The sequence below is a fragment of the Vulpes vulpes genome, chromosome 16 (genome assembly GCF_048418805.1).
Source record: "Vulpes vulpes isolate BD-2025 chromosome 16, VulVul3, whole genome shotgun sequence".
Lineage (NCBI taxonomy): Eukaryota > Metazoa > Chordata > Mammalia > Carnivora > Canidae > Vulpes > Vulpes vulpes.
Genome location: NC_132795.1, coordinates 31,048,800 through 31,062,601, shown reverse-complemented (window position 1 = coordinate 31,062,601; position 13,802 = coordinate 31,048,800). Strand labels below are relative to the sequence as shown.

General features: G+C 50.1%; 1 pseudogene; it reads right to left on the bottom strand.

Annotated features, from left to right (window-relative positions):
* Positions 1–4,545: 4,545 nt before the first annotated feature.
* LOC140595975 (microtubule-associated protein RP/EB family member 1 pseudogene) lies at positions 4,546–5,641 on the bottom strand (annotated as a pseudogene).
* Positions 5,642–13,802: the final 8,161 nt, after the last annotated feature.

The window sequence follows — 13,802 nt, the reverse complement described above, 5'->3', positions numbered from 1 at the left end:
GGTAAGGACACGGGTTAGGTTTAGGGTACTGATTACGTTTAGGTTATGGGTTAGGGTTAGGGTACGGGTTAGGTTTTGGGTCGGGTTATGTTTAGGGTACTGGTTAGTGTTAGGGTTAGGGTACGTGTTAGGGTTCGTGTTAGGTTACGGATTAGGGTTAGGATTAGGGTTAGCGTTAAGGTTAGGGTACGGTTTAGTGTTAGGGTTAGGGTTAGGGTACGGGTTAGGGTAAGGGTCAGGGTACAGGTAAGTGTTAGGGTTAATGTATGGCTTAGGGTACGAGTTAGGTTCAGGGTTAGGGTGCAGATGTGGGTTAGGGTGAGGGTAAGAGTACGGTTTAGGGTTAGGGTTACGGTACGGGTTAGGTTTCGGGTTAAGGTAAGTGTACTGGTAAGGGTTAGGGTTAGTGTTCGGGTAGGGGTTAGGGTTATGTTAAGGGTACGGGTTAGGGTTAAGGTTAGGTTTAGGGTTAGGGTTAGGGTACGGTACGGGTTAGGGTTACGGTCAGGGTACGGGTTAGGGTTCGGGTTAGGATTAGTGTTAGGTTTTGGTTTAGGGTATGGGTTAGCAATAGGGTTAGGGTTAGGGTTAGGATTAGGGTTAGGGTTAGCCTTAGGGTTAGGGTACGGGTTAGGGTATGGCTTAGGGTTAGTGTTAGGGTTAGGGTTAGGGTACTGATTAGGGTTTGGTTTATGGTTAGGGTTAGGACACGGGTTAGGTTTAGGGTACTGATTATGGTTAGGTTACGGGTTAGGGATAAGGTTAGGGTTAGGGAACGGGTTAGGTTTAGGGTACAGGTTAGTGTTCGGGTACGGGTACGGGTTAGGGTTAGGGTACGGGTTAGTGTTAGTGTTAGGTTATGGATTAGGGTTAGGGTTAGGGTTAGGGTACGGTTTAGATTTAGGGTTAGGGTACGGGTTAGGGTTAGGTTTAGGGTACGGTTAAGTGTTAGGGTTTGGATTAGGGTACGGGATAGGGTTAGGTTTAGAGTAGGGCATCGGTTAGGTTTAGGGTTAGGGTTCGGTTGAGGTTACGGGTTAGGGTTAGGGTTAGGGTTATGGTTAGGTTATGGGTTAGGTTTAGGTTTAGGGTTAGGTTGAGGTTTAGGGTACGGATTAGGGTTAGGGTTAGGGTTAACCTAACCATGCATCCCTGCCCAGGATGGCAGCTGGTGACAGGTCGGGGTCAGTGTCCCTGATGCATGGGTCCTCCTCCCGGTTTTCCCACAAGAAACGAAGGAGGAGGCACTCGTCTCCAACAGAGACATGACGCAGATACACCTTGATGTCAACAGGATATTCGGCAGCCACATCATATTTTGGGACTACTACGGGGTTAGGTGAGGCTGAGGGGACGGGGGGATCGGGCCCTGTGAGAGGCCCGGGGACTTCTGGGTAGGGAACACGGGGCTTCTGAGCCAGGAGGACGCAACAGCAGCCAACAACACACCGCTATATGGTAGGATGCTGGGGATGACCCCCGTGCCCCTACCCCGGGGCATCGGGGATGAGGAGGCCACTAGGATGGAGCCTCCAGGGTTTACCATGTGAGCTGAAACTCAACGGGGTGAGGGATGGCACAAAGAAAGCAGGGGGCTATAGTGGGGACCGTCGGGCAGTAAGGGGACCTGCGGGCCAGGCAGCATGGCCGTGGCTACAGTAGGACACACATCGATCCGATGAGGGTCAGATGGGTCACGGTGACAGCCACCCTTGGTGCTTTATATATTTCTACATTCTATGCATTTAATTTCTGACAATTTGCAATTTGTAAACATACATCGTATTATAACCCCCAGATAATGCCCCCGCTCCAGCAAGGGAACTGCACTGACCATTAGGGCCCCAGGGACATGTGTCACAGCAATCCCCAGACTGGGGTCGCCTTTATCTGGTGACGTCTCCATGTGCATCTTAGAGAAAGGGGATGCCCTGTGTCCAGAGGCCCCCCAGGCCATCCCCATATTTCCCCACCCCACACCATCCCCCTACATCATATCCCCCTTTGCATCCCAACTACACCATCCCCCTCAAACCCACACCCCCCCACACAATCCCCACACACACTATACCCCAACACCATCCCCCCATACCATCCCCCAGACTCCGCAACCATCATAACCCTGCCCCCACAACATCCACCACCACTCCATTGGCCCCGAGAAAAGAACTGGTGCAGCTGTCCCCTGTGGGACATGCTCAGCCTCCCTGGGGTTCTCTGAAAAACCTGCTCCGCTCAGGAGCACGCGAGTCCCATGGAGTAACCAGGGGTTGCAGGCAGGAGGGAAGGCAGGGAATCCCAGTCAGTGTGGGTGCAGGTGATTGGTGAAGAGGACCCACTGTGCACAGTCTCCACCCACTGTCCCTCCTGGAGGGTAGCACATCCTGCACAGGACACCAGGCCCTAACACAGGTGGACCTGGGCTGGCCTGGCCCCGGGCTCTGTGGGTGCTGGGGTGATTTGAGGCCCCCCATGCCCAACACAAAGACTAATGGGATCCAGCCCCCCATGGCCCTGGCCAAGCCTAGACTCTGGCCCCGTGCTAAGTGAGCCCTCTCACAGCTGGATGTGGCCTCCTGGGCCCTGGGCATGCCCCACAGATACAGGTCCCTGAACTAGGGAAGCCCTGGGGATTCTGGGACACTCCAGGGTGGGGCAATCAGGGGTAGCCTGGGGGACACACCCGCACACAATCCAGGAGGCAGGCTCCTCCATGTGATGGGGCTCCAGAGGGGCCAAGGTCAGGGTCCAGGTGCCCTGTGTTGGCCCAGCCCAGAAGCCCATGTGCTGCAGGTCCAGGTCATCTCTGCTGTCCTCAGAACCATCTCTCAGGCTGAAACCTCAGGACACACGCCCCCACCACGAGTCCACACATGCTCCCAGGTGGGGAACTCCAGCACCTGCCCCGCCACCCTGTGTGATTCTTGCCCTCCCCTAAAGGACAGAAAGGGCTTCCTCCCCAGGGGAAGGCGGATACCCTTGGCTCTGAGCCCCGTTAGCTGTAGAAAGTCAATAAAGTGTTGTGGTGCGAAAATGCACAGCCAGTCCATTTCGGTGTCTCCCAGAACTCTTTGCAGCAGGCAGGGAGAGACCCCCAGAGAGGAGGAAGGGCACCAATGAGGCCCCAACCAGGCCATGCAGGGGCGTCGCCAGGCACACACAGCTGACATCAAAACGTGACTTCAAGGGGCGGACTGATGGCAGGGTCAGGACCCCACAGAATTTACTGGGACTCAGGCTTTGCGCCTCAGGCCAGGAGGGGCTGGGATAGAGTAACAGCCAGGGAGCCTCAGGAAACCAGGGTCTGTGCAAAGCGACCTGAGAAGGCTGTGCTCCATCTGCCCAGGGGGCCGGGGTGGGCCAGGTTCCGGGGCACTTCCTCCCCTCCACGCATCCCCACGCCTGTGTGCCTGGTGCACAGAGGGCCTGCAGTGTGATCAGCGTGGCCCTGAAAGCTATGTCAGGACAGCAGACCTTTGTGTTGTGCCCAAGATTGCGAATCCGAGAAACCACCAAGGAGCCCACACCCATGCAAACTCCCAAGGGTTTCTACACAAGCTGGAGCTTGGGTCTAAGTGCACCCCACACAGAGGAGCAGGGACTTTGACCCCGAGACTAAGAGGTGTAGCAGCTTTATAGGATCCAGTGGCCCATGGGATACATAGAAAGTTGCACAGTCATGTCGGTCCACATGCAGGTGGCCGAATGAATTACACCTTTCCCTATAGTATCCACTTGAGCTGGCCTATTACTTTGGTCAGAATCGGCATGCAGTTTTGGCGGGCACAAACAGGGTTACAATGTTTTGAGCTAATTTCTGATTAGGGTGTGCCCAGCAGCCTGACAAGGGTGGGGCAGCTCCATCAGCCACAAGCAGGTCATATGGGGGTCATAGGTGAGGTGGCAGGTGTAGCACAAAATGGAAACAGTCCTGCTCAGCTTGTCCTGGGGTAGAGAATTTTTGTTAAATTTTCTGGGTCCCACAGTTGCAGCTCATGCATCAGAGCCACCCACACGATGTGCACTCAGCGTCACACCTTGTGGTGTTGGATCTCTCACACCAGCTTGTGGAGGGCACCCTGCTCACCCAAGTGAGTAGGGGCTGTGCGAGCATTGGGATTCTCCTGAAGGCCAGGCAACACAGGGGACAGAGAACCCCAGCCCCATGCCCAACTCAACTCCCACACACAGGTACCCCAGGGCTCCCTGCCATGGGTACCTGGCTGCACAGGAGCTCACCCCAGGGTGGACCCAAGGTATCCCTTCCTGCTGGAGAGGCATTGAGGAGAAGAGAAGCAGCCAGCGCTGGGTGGAACCCACTGCCGGACATGGGAATGTGGCCGAGCCCACCTCCCATATCAGCTGACCCTCCAGCAGAAAGTCACTGCTCGAGCGAGCCCCGGGTAGGCCAGGAGAGCCCAGCCAGCTGCCCAGTGCCAGCAGCGGAAATGATGTTGTGCCAACCGTTTCGGCGTTTGGGTGACCCAGCCAGAGGATCACAAAGCTGCACGTGATACCTGCATGTGATAGACACACACACCCATGGTCAGCCTCTCTGTTCCCCAGGTGACCCAACTAGATGTTAATACTGCTCTGCTACAGGGTAAAAGCTCCTAACTCAAACTCATTGGAAAAGGGGTGAAACTTCTGCAAAGTGCACTTTAAGAAGAGGTACTGTTTGCTCATGAAAAGAAACCAGTAAGTCCTCTAAGAATAATAAAAGGGGATATTTTACAGTTAAGCACATGATTTGGAGTGAAGAATTCGGATGTTGCTTTGCTGGTCCAGGCTGTTAATACTCTTCTTGCTCCTCCTGTGGGCCCACTTCATCAGGCATCACAAAGCCTTCATCTGTGGCATAGAGAATGTCCACGATCCTCTGCAATACAGGGTTGTTTTCCCCTTCGTTCTCCTGGCAAATCAATTCAATGTTTCTTAGCTTTCCAAAGTAGAAATCTCTCTCTTTCTCCAAGTCTTCGACGGGAAGTTTCAATACATTGACCTGCTGCATCAATTCGGCTGCTTCATCATCCCCGTTGCGCACACCAGGATTCTTTCCCACCACACCCGGGCCAGCCTTAGGGGTTGCAGTAGTTCTGTGTGTTGCAATGGGCCTCTGTGGAGCTGCACTGCTAGAGCTGAGAGGTTTCTTCGGTTTGTTCAGAGCTGGAGCAACAAGGGAGGGAGCCACTGCAGTTTCTTGACCTTGTCTGGCAGCTACAGGGTCATAGTCTTTTCCATCATAGTTTGCATCAAAAAACTTCTTGAACCACTGAACAAATTCAAAATTGTCCCGAAACTTTCCTTTTACTAATTTGTCCACAGGAATTATTTTGTCAACACCCATTCTCTTAAAACCTGCTTGTAGTATTTTGAAGTTCTGGATGTATTCATGCTCTAGTTTAGCCTGGAATTTCACTTTCTTCAAGGCAATGGAGCCAGGCAATAGCATGTCCATAAACTGACAATAGGCAGCCCCTGAGCACAACTGTTCAATCTTTGTCAGATTCAGCTGCAGAGACTCATTGATCCAGGCCAGCATATCATGTCGACTTAGGTTATCACTGGTGACGGACGTTGAGTATACGTTCACTGCCATCTTCGGCTCTCGGCGGGACCGCGTCCACTGCCTGTTCCCGGCTTCGATTCCCTCCAACTGTGAAGACATTTTAAGTATAGTTGAATTAACTTTGCCTGATTCTTAAAGAGTTCCTTCGATGGGAACAAAGTAAGGTTTTATATCAGAAGGAAAGAAAAACACTTATGAGCGCGTATAATGCCTCCTCAACCTGAAAAGCAGGAAAGGATAATAAATAGCAAAAACAAGATAAAAATACTTGTATTATAACAGACACCATACTGCAAGTGCATTTGAAATTAGCAATGCCTAACATTTTTTCCCTTGACATTTGTCTTCCAACGATTTCACAGTGCTTCAGGGTCAGTTGAAACAGGGGAAGAATCTCAGGGAAGAATCCGTCACATCATAATAGGACCATTGGTGATAATGTCTCTCAGTTCTATCCAAATGCATAAAGATACATTTCCTGATGAGTGATTGAGCTGTGAAGAAAGAGATGAGAGACCCTCATCCCTCTGATTACTTGTGTCAGAATATTTTAACCATATTACTACGCATATTAAATATCCTATTAACAGGAAATACATCTCAGATTGGATTCTGAGTAATCAGATGGGCAGGGAAATATCGTTTGACTCACTCTTCATCTTTTAAAGACAAAGGAGAGCATTTCTATGTACAGAGACAGTCGTCAAGATAGCCTTAGGGAATAAGAGTCTGCAGCATGGAATCCAGCTGCACAGGCAGGACGCCTGGGCTCCAGGTTTTCCTGATCCTAAATCCCTGGGCCTGTCCCCCAACATGGGCTGCCACGCTGAGGTCTTTTGCAATTGCTCTCTTAGGAGCTCTGGGGACGGGAGAAGGAGCTAGATAGGATGGGACTGGACATGTGGAAGCTGAGAAAATTAAGGCCATTCCACTTTAAGTTCAGCATGAGAGCATGTCCAGCCATCCCAGGCCCCTGTGAAGAAGAGCTGAAATTTACATTACTTCAGTTACAGGAAGAAAACAAACGTTTACAGCTTAATTTCCTAGAAAGCCCCAGATTAGAATAAAAACTGAGACCAGGCCATGGGCAGAAAGCCCTGATTAGAATGAAAACAGAGCTCAATGCCCTTGAACGCCCCATATCAAAATGTAAACAGAACTTGAGGATTTGCTCCAGCACTTCTGGAGGTCCCAGAGACCAGGCCTTAAAACAAAGCTAAAACCCACCTTGGGGTCCAAGTCCCTGCTCCGCTGTGTCGGATATAGTTGGACACAAACTCGAGATTGTAAATAAACCCTCGTGTGTTTGCATGGGTGTCGGCTTCTTTGTGGTTTCTCAGATTCGCAATCTTGGGTACAACAGTCTGAGGTAAAAACACAAAACCAAAAGAAGCTCAGACGCAGGCTGAGTGAACGCCGGGTTCTGAGAGAAGTGCTGGAGACCCGGGGGGTTGGGGGCTCTTCTGTGGAGGTTCCTGTAGACTGGGGGGCGGGATTCAGCCCCAGAGCCAGAAGACCAAGCATACCCACCCACAACCTGCCCATCAGCAAGAAATATCAGGGAGCAGCATAGCGCCGCCCGCTGGAGGCCAGAGGTGCTGATGCCCACCCCAACTTTGACACTTTAGGTGCATCTCCCAGGCAGATGTGCACCTGATAATCATCGCCAAGGCCCATCATCAGACCACAACAGACCACTCACTGCCACCAAGTTGTCGGACCACAGAGGCTGCAGAGCTTCAGCTCTGCCTGGAAAGTAGGGTCTAGCTTCCTTTCTACGTTGTGCTTTATTTTCATTTAATGTCTCTAATTCTTTTTTATTAAATGCCTTATTTCATTTTTATGTATGTACCTAATATATTTCTTATTTTTACTATCATGTTACTTTGATTGTGTTTCTCAATTTGAGATTTCAAATCTTTTAACAAGCAGGCAAAAATAATCTTGTTTTTTTTGGGGGGAGGGCAGTTTTTATTGTTTCTCTTCGTTTTTCTTTCTCTTCCTTCTTTCTTTTCTCGAAAAATAATGATTTGGGGAAATTGACCTCCATAAAATAACATGAGGTAGTACTCACAGCCAGGAAGCCCATCAGTACACATATATGATGTCTAACTACAGTTTAAAACAACGATTATAAAGATAGCAGCTGGGCTGGAAAAAAGTGCACTGAAGAAAACTAGAGAATCCCTTACTGTAGAAAAAAAAGAACTAAAATCTTGTCACGCCAACGTTACAAATGGTATAAGTCAGATGCAGTCCCACGTGGAAGCCTTAAAAACAAGAAATTTTATGGACCACAGAGGCCGACTTAGGGAACTCAGCCACTTACTAAAACAATAACATTCATATCATAGGGGCCTCAGAAGATGAAGGAGAGAAAATATGGACCTTGCTCAGCCATTAGAAATGACAAATACCCACTATTTGCTTCAACGTGGATGGAACTGGAAGGTATTATGCTGAGTGAAGTAAGTCAATCGGAGAAGCACAAACATTGTATGTTCTCATTCATTTGGGGAATATAGATAATAATGAAAGGGAATATAAGGGAAGGGGAAGAAATGTCTGGGAAATATCACAAAGGGAGACAGAACATAGACTCCTAACTCTAGGAAACGAACTAGGGGTGAAGGAATGGGAGGAGGTCAGGAGGATGGGGTCAATGGGTAACCGTTAATGAGGGCGTCACTTGATGGAATGAGCACTGGGTGTTATTCTGTATTTTGGCAAATGGAACACCCATAAAATATAAATTTAATATTAAAAAAAAAACGAAGGAAAGTAAGAAGAAAGAAAGAAAGGTTGGCACCTGGGTGGCTCAGTCGGTTAAGTTCTTTTTTTTTATGATAGTCACAGAGAGAGAGAGAGAGAGAGAGAGAGAGAGAGAGGTAGAGACATAGGCAGAGGGAAAAGCAGGCTCCTTGCACCGAGACCCCAAGTGGGATTCGATCCCGGGTCTCCAGGATCGCGCCCCAGGCTAAAGGCAGGCGCCAAACCGCTGCGCCACCCAGGGTTCCCAATTAAGTTCTGCCTTAGTCTCAGATCATGATCCAAGTCCCTAGGCAGGCTCCCTGTTCAGCAGGGAACCTGCTGCTCCCTCTCCCTCTGCCCCTCTCGCTGATGCTTTTTCTCTCCTCTCTGTCTGTCAAAAAAATAAATAACATCTTTAAGAAAGAAACAACCACACAAACGCAGTAGGAAGAGAAATCTCCCTTGTAGAAGAATTTCGAACAATTTGTGCAGATGTTCCACCCTCAAGTTGATGAGCATAGCGTCCCACTCTTATGTGTGCAATACACACAGTAACTTCCTTCTACAAAATATATAATGAAAAACTTAAAATTATAATAATAACATAATAAAAATAATGATAATAATAATAATAAAGAATCACTATAGTATGGACATAGCTGACAAACGCTACCATAGCAAGATGATCAGATCGATAGCAAGGCTGATAAATCATGCTAATAGTATCTATCCTTAATATGATATAATAAAAATGGCAGTATATCATGCTGAGAGTATCGATCCTAATATTATATAATAAAAATGGCAGTATATCTCCACATATAATCCACAGATACTGTTCAATCATGAGATAAACAACAGACATATCCCAACTGAGCGACATTTTACAAAATACTCTATTTCTCAACGTGTTCCAGTTCAACAACATCAAGGAAAGGCTGAAAGACTGTCACAATCCAGAGGAGCCTAAGAAAACATGAGTACAAATGGAATGTGATATGAGTGATGGTAACTTAGCAAAAACTAGGCAAATCTGAATAAAGCATGGTCTTTGGTTAATGCGAATATTTTAATATAGATTCATTAGCTAATATTTGTACCATCCTAATATAAGATATAAATAATTGGAGAAATTTAGTGTAAGTACATGAGAATTCTCTGTACGATCTTCTCAAATTCCCTATGAATCTTTTATTCTAGTAAATAAGATTTATTTTGCAAATTGACTTAAATGAATCAGGCTCCAAGTGTGAAGACATTTTAAGTATAGTTGAATTAACTTTGCCTGATTCTTAAAGAGTTCCTTCGATGGGAACAAAGTAAGACTTTTATATCAGAAGGAAAGAAAAACACTTATGAGCGTGTATAATGCCTCCTCAACCTGAAAAGCAGGAAAGGATAATAAATAGCAAAAATCAGATAAAAATACTTCTATTATAATAGACCCCATATTGCAAGTGCATTTCAAAATAGCAATGCCTAACATTTATTCCCTTGATATTTGTCTTCCAAAGAGTTCACAGTGCTTCAGTGTCAGTAAAACAGGGGAAGAATTTTTTTTCTTTTAATTTTTTATTTATTTATGATAGTCACAGAGAGAGAGAGAGAGAGAGAGAGAGATGCAGAGACACAGGCGGAGGGAGAAGCAGGCTCCATGCACCGGGAGCCTGATGTGGGATTCGATCCCGGGTCTCCAGGATCGTGCCCGGGGCCAAAGGCAGGCGCCAAACTGCTGCGCCACCCAGGGATCCCAAAATAGGGGAAGAATCTCAGGGAAGAATCCGTCACGTAATAATAGGACCCTTGGTGATAATGTCTCTCAGTTCTTTTGAAATCCATAAAGATGCATTTCCTGATGAGTGACTGAAAGATGTGGTCATCGTGAAGACATTGAGATGTGAAGAAAGAGATGAGAAACCCTCATCCCTCTGATTACTTGTGTCAGAATATTTTAACCATACTACTACGGATAGTAAACTATCTTATTAACAGGAAATACATCTCAGATTGGAATCTGAGTAATCAGATGGGCAAGGAAAAAATGCTTTGACTCGCTCTTCATTTTTAAAGACAAATGTACAGAGTCTGTTGTCAAGATAGCCTTAGGGAATAAGAGACTGGAGCATAGAATCCGCTCTACAGGCGGGTCACCTGGGCCCACATCTTCCTGATGTCAAATCCCTGGGCCTGTCCCCCAACATAGGCTGCCACGCTGAGGTCTTTTGCAATTGCTCTCTTTGGATCTCTGGGGACGGGGGAAGGAGCTAGATAAGGTGGGACTGGATATGTGGAAGCCCAGAAAATTTAGGCCATTCCACTTTAAGTTCAGCGATAGCACATGTCCAGCAATCCCCGGCCCCTGCGAAGAAGAGCTGAAATGTACATTACTTCAGTTACAGGAAAATCAAAAGTTTACAGCTGAATTTCCTAGAAAGCCCCACAATAGAATCAAAACTGAGCCCAGGCCAAGGGCAGGAAGCACCTATTAGAATGAGAACAGAGCTCAATGCATTGAAGGCGCCATATCAAAATGTAAACAGACTTGAGGAATTGCTCTACCCCCTCCGGAGGTCCCTGAGACCAGTCTAAAATCTAAAATAAAACCCACCTCAGGGTCCAATTCCCTGCTCCGCTGTGTAGGGTGTACTTGGACATAAGCTCGAGTTTGTAAATCATCCCTCGTGTCCTTGCATTGGTGTGGACTCCTTAGTGGTTTCTCAGATTTGCAATCTTTGGCACAACACTCCCATGCCCCCTCCCAACCTGGGCTGACCCCCTGTGCCCTCCATCCCAGGGTGAACCTCAGTCACCTCCCCGTCCTCAGCAGCTGGGCAAGGTCCTCACAAAGGTCCCACAGGCACAGTGGGCACTCCTGCCGTCCCCAGCCTCCCAGGAAAAGGAAGGTTTTTCGGCATGACACACTCCCATGGTGGCCCCAGGGCTCCCTGCCAAGGATGGCAGCTGGTGACAGTTCGGGGTCAGTGTCCCTGATGCGTGGGTCCACCTCCCAGTTTTCCCATTGGAAATGAAGGAAGAGGCACCGGTCTCCACCAGGATCATCACGCAGATAGACCTTGACATCAACAGGACGTTTGGCAGCCACATCATGTTTTGGGAGTACTACAGGGTTGGGTGTGTCTGAGGGGCGGGGGATATCAGGAGCTGTGAGAGCCCTGAGGACTTCTGGGTAGGGAACACGGGGCTTCTGAGGCTGAAGGAAGCAACAGCAGTCAAAAACACACTGCTATATGGTAGGATGCTGGGGATGACCACCGTGCCCCCACACCCGGGGCTTCGGGGATGAGGAGGCCAATAGGATCGGGCCTCCAGGGGTTGCCATGTGAGCTGAACCCCAGAGGGATGAGAGACGGCCCAATGAAAAGCAGGGGGCTGTGGTGGGGGCCGTCGGGGCAGTAAGGGGAAGTTCGGGCCAGGCAGCACGTCCCTGGCTGCAGTAGGACACACATCCATCCGATAAGGGTCAGACGGGTCACGGTGACACCCACACATGGTGCTTTATATATTTCGCCATTCTATGCATTTAATTTCTGACAATTTGCAATTTTAAACATACATCTTATGATGACCCCCAGATAATGCCCCTGCTCCAGCCAGGGATATGCAATGACCATTAGGACCCCAGGGGCAAGGCTCACAGCAAACCCCAGACTGGGGTTGCCTTTATCTGTTGACGTCTCCGTGTGCATCTTAAAGAAAGGGGATGCCCTGTGTCCGCAGGACCCCCAGGCCATCCCCCTCATTCCCCACCCCCACACCACACCCTACATCATATCCCCCAATGCATCGCCCTCCTCCATCCCCCTCACACCCACACTCCCGCACACAATCTCCACCAACACTATACCCCAACACCATCCTACCTACACCATCCCCCAGTCTCCACCACCATCATAACCCTGCCCCCACAACATCCACCCACACACCATCGCCCCCCAGAAATGAACCGGTGCAGCTATCCCCTGTGGGACATGCTCAGCCTCCCCAGGGTTCTCTGAAAAACCTGCTCCCCTCAGAAGCACAGGTGTCCCATAGAGTACCCAAGGGTTGCAGAGAGGAGGCAAGGCAGGGAATCCCAGTCACTGTGGGTGCAGGTGATTGTTGCTGAGGACCCACTGTGCACAGTCTCCGCCACCTGTCTCTCCTGGAGGGTGGCACATCCTGCACAGGACACCAGCCCCTAACCCAGGTGGACCTGGGCAGGCCTGGCGCCGGGCTCTGTGGGTGCTGGGGTGATTTGGGCCCCCCCCCATGCCCAACACGAAGACTATTGGGATCCAATCCCCCTTGGCCCTGGCCAAACCTAGATTCTGGCCACGTGCTAAGTGAGCCCTCTGACAGCTGGATGTGGCCTCCGCGGCCCAGGGCATGCCCCACAGATCCAGGTCGCTGACCTCGGGCAGCCCTGGGGCTCCTGGGACACCCCAGGGTGGGGAGATCAGGGGTAGGCTGGGGGGCCCACCCTCACACACACCAGGAGGCAGGCTCCAAATGGTTCAGGATGCCAGAGGGCCAGAGCACGGGGTCCAGTGCCCTGCGGGGGCTCAGTGCAGGAGCCCATGTGCTCAGGTCCAGGTCATCTCTGCTGTCCTCAGAACCATCTCTCAGGCTGAAACCTCAGGACACACGCCCCCACCCGGAGTCCACACATGTTCCCAGGTGGGGGACTCCAACACCCAACCCACACCCCGAGTCCACACATGCTCCCAGGTGGGGGACTCCAACACCCAACCCCCCACCCCGTGTGATTCTTGCTCTCCCCTAAAGGACAGAAAGTTCTCCCTTCCCAGGGGAAGGCGGGGACCCTCGGCTCTGAGACCCGTTTGCTGTAGAAAGTCAATAAGGGGTTGTGGTGTGAAAATGCACAACCAGTCGGTTTCTGTGTCTCCCAGAAGTCTGTGCAGAGGGCATGGAGAGAATCCCAGAGAGGAGGAGGGGGCCACCCTGGCCCCAACCTCGCCCTGCAGGGGTGCTGCCAGGCACACACAGCTGATGTCAAAACATGCCTTCAAGGGGTGGTCAGACGTTAGGGTCAGGACACCACAGATTTTACTGGGACTCAGCCTTTGCACCACGGGCCAGGAGGGGCTCGGACAGAGTGATAGCCAGGGAGCCTCAGGTAACCAGTGTCTGTGCAAAGTGACCTGGGAAGTCTATGCTCCATCTGTCCATAGGGCCGGGGCTGGCCAGGTTCCGGGGCACATCCTCCCCTCCACGCATCCCCACTCCTGTGTGCCTGTTGCACAGAGGGCCTGCGGGGCGGTCAGTGTGGCCCTGAAAGCTATGTCAGGACAGCAGGCCCTTGTGTTGTGTCCAAGATTGCGAATCCGAGTAACCACCAAGGAGCCCATACCAATGAAATCTCCCAAGGGTTTCTACACAAGCTGGAGCTTGGGTCTAAGTGCACCCGACACAGCGGAGCAGGGATTTGGACCCCGAGACTAAGAGGCCTAGCAGCGTTATA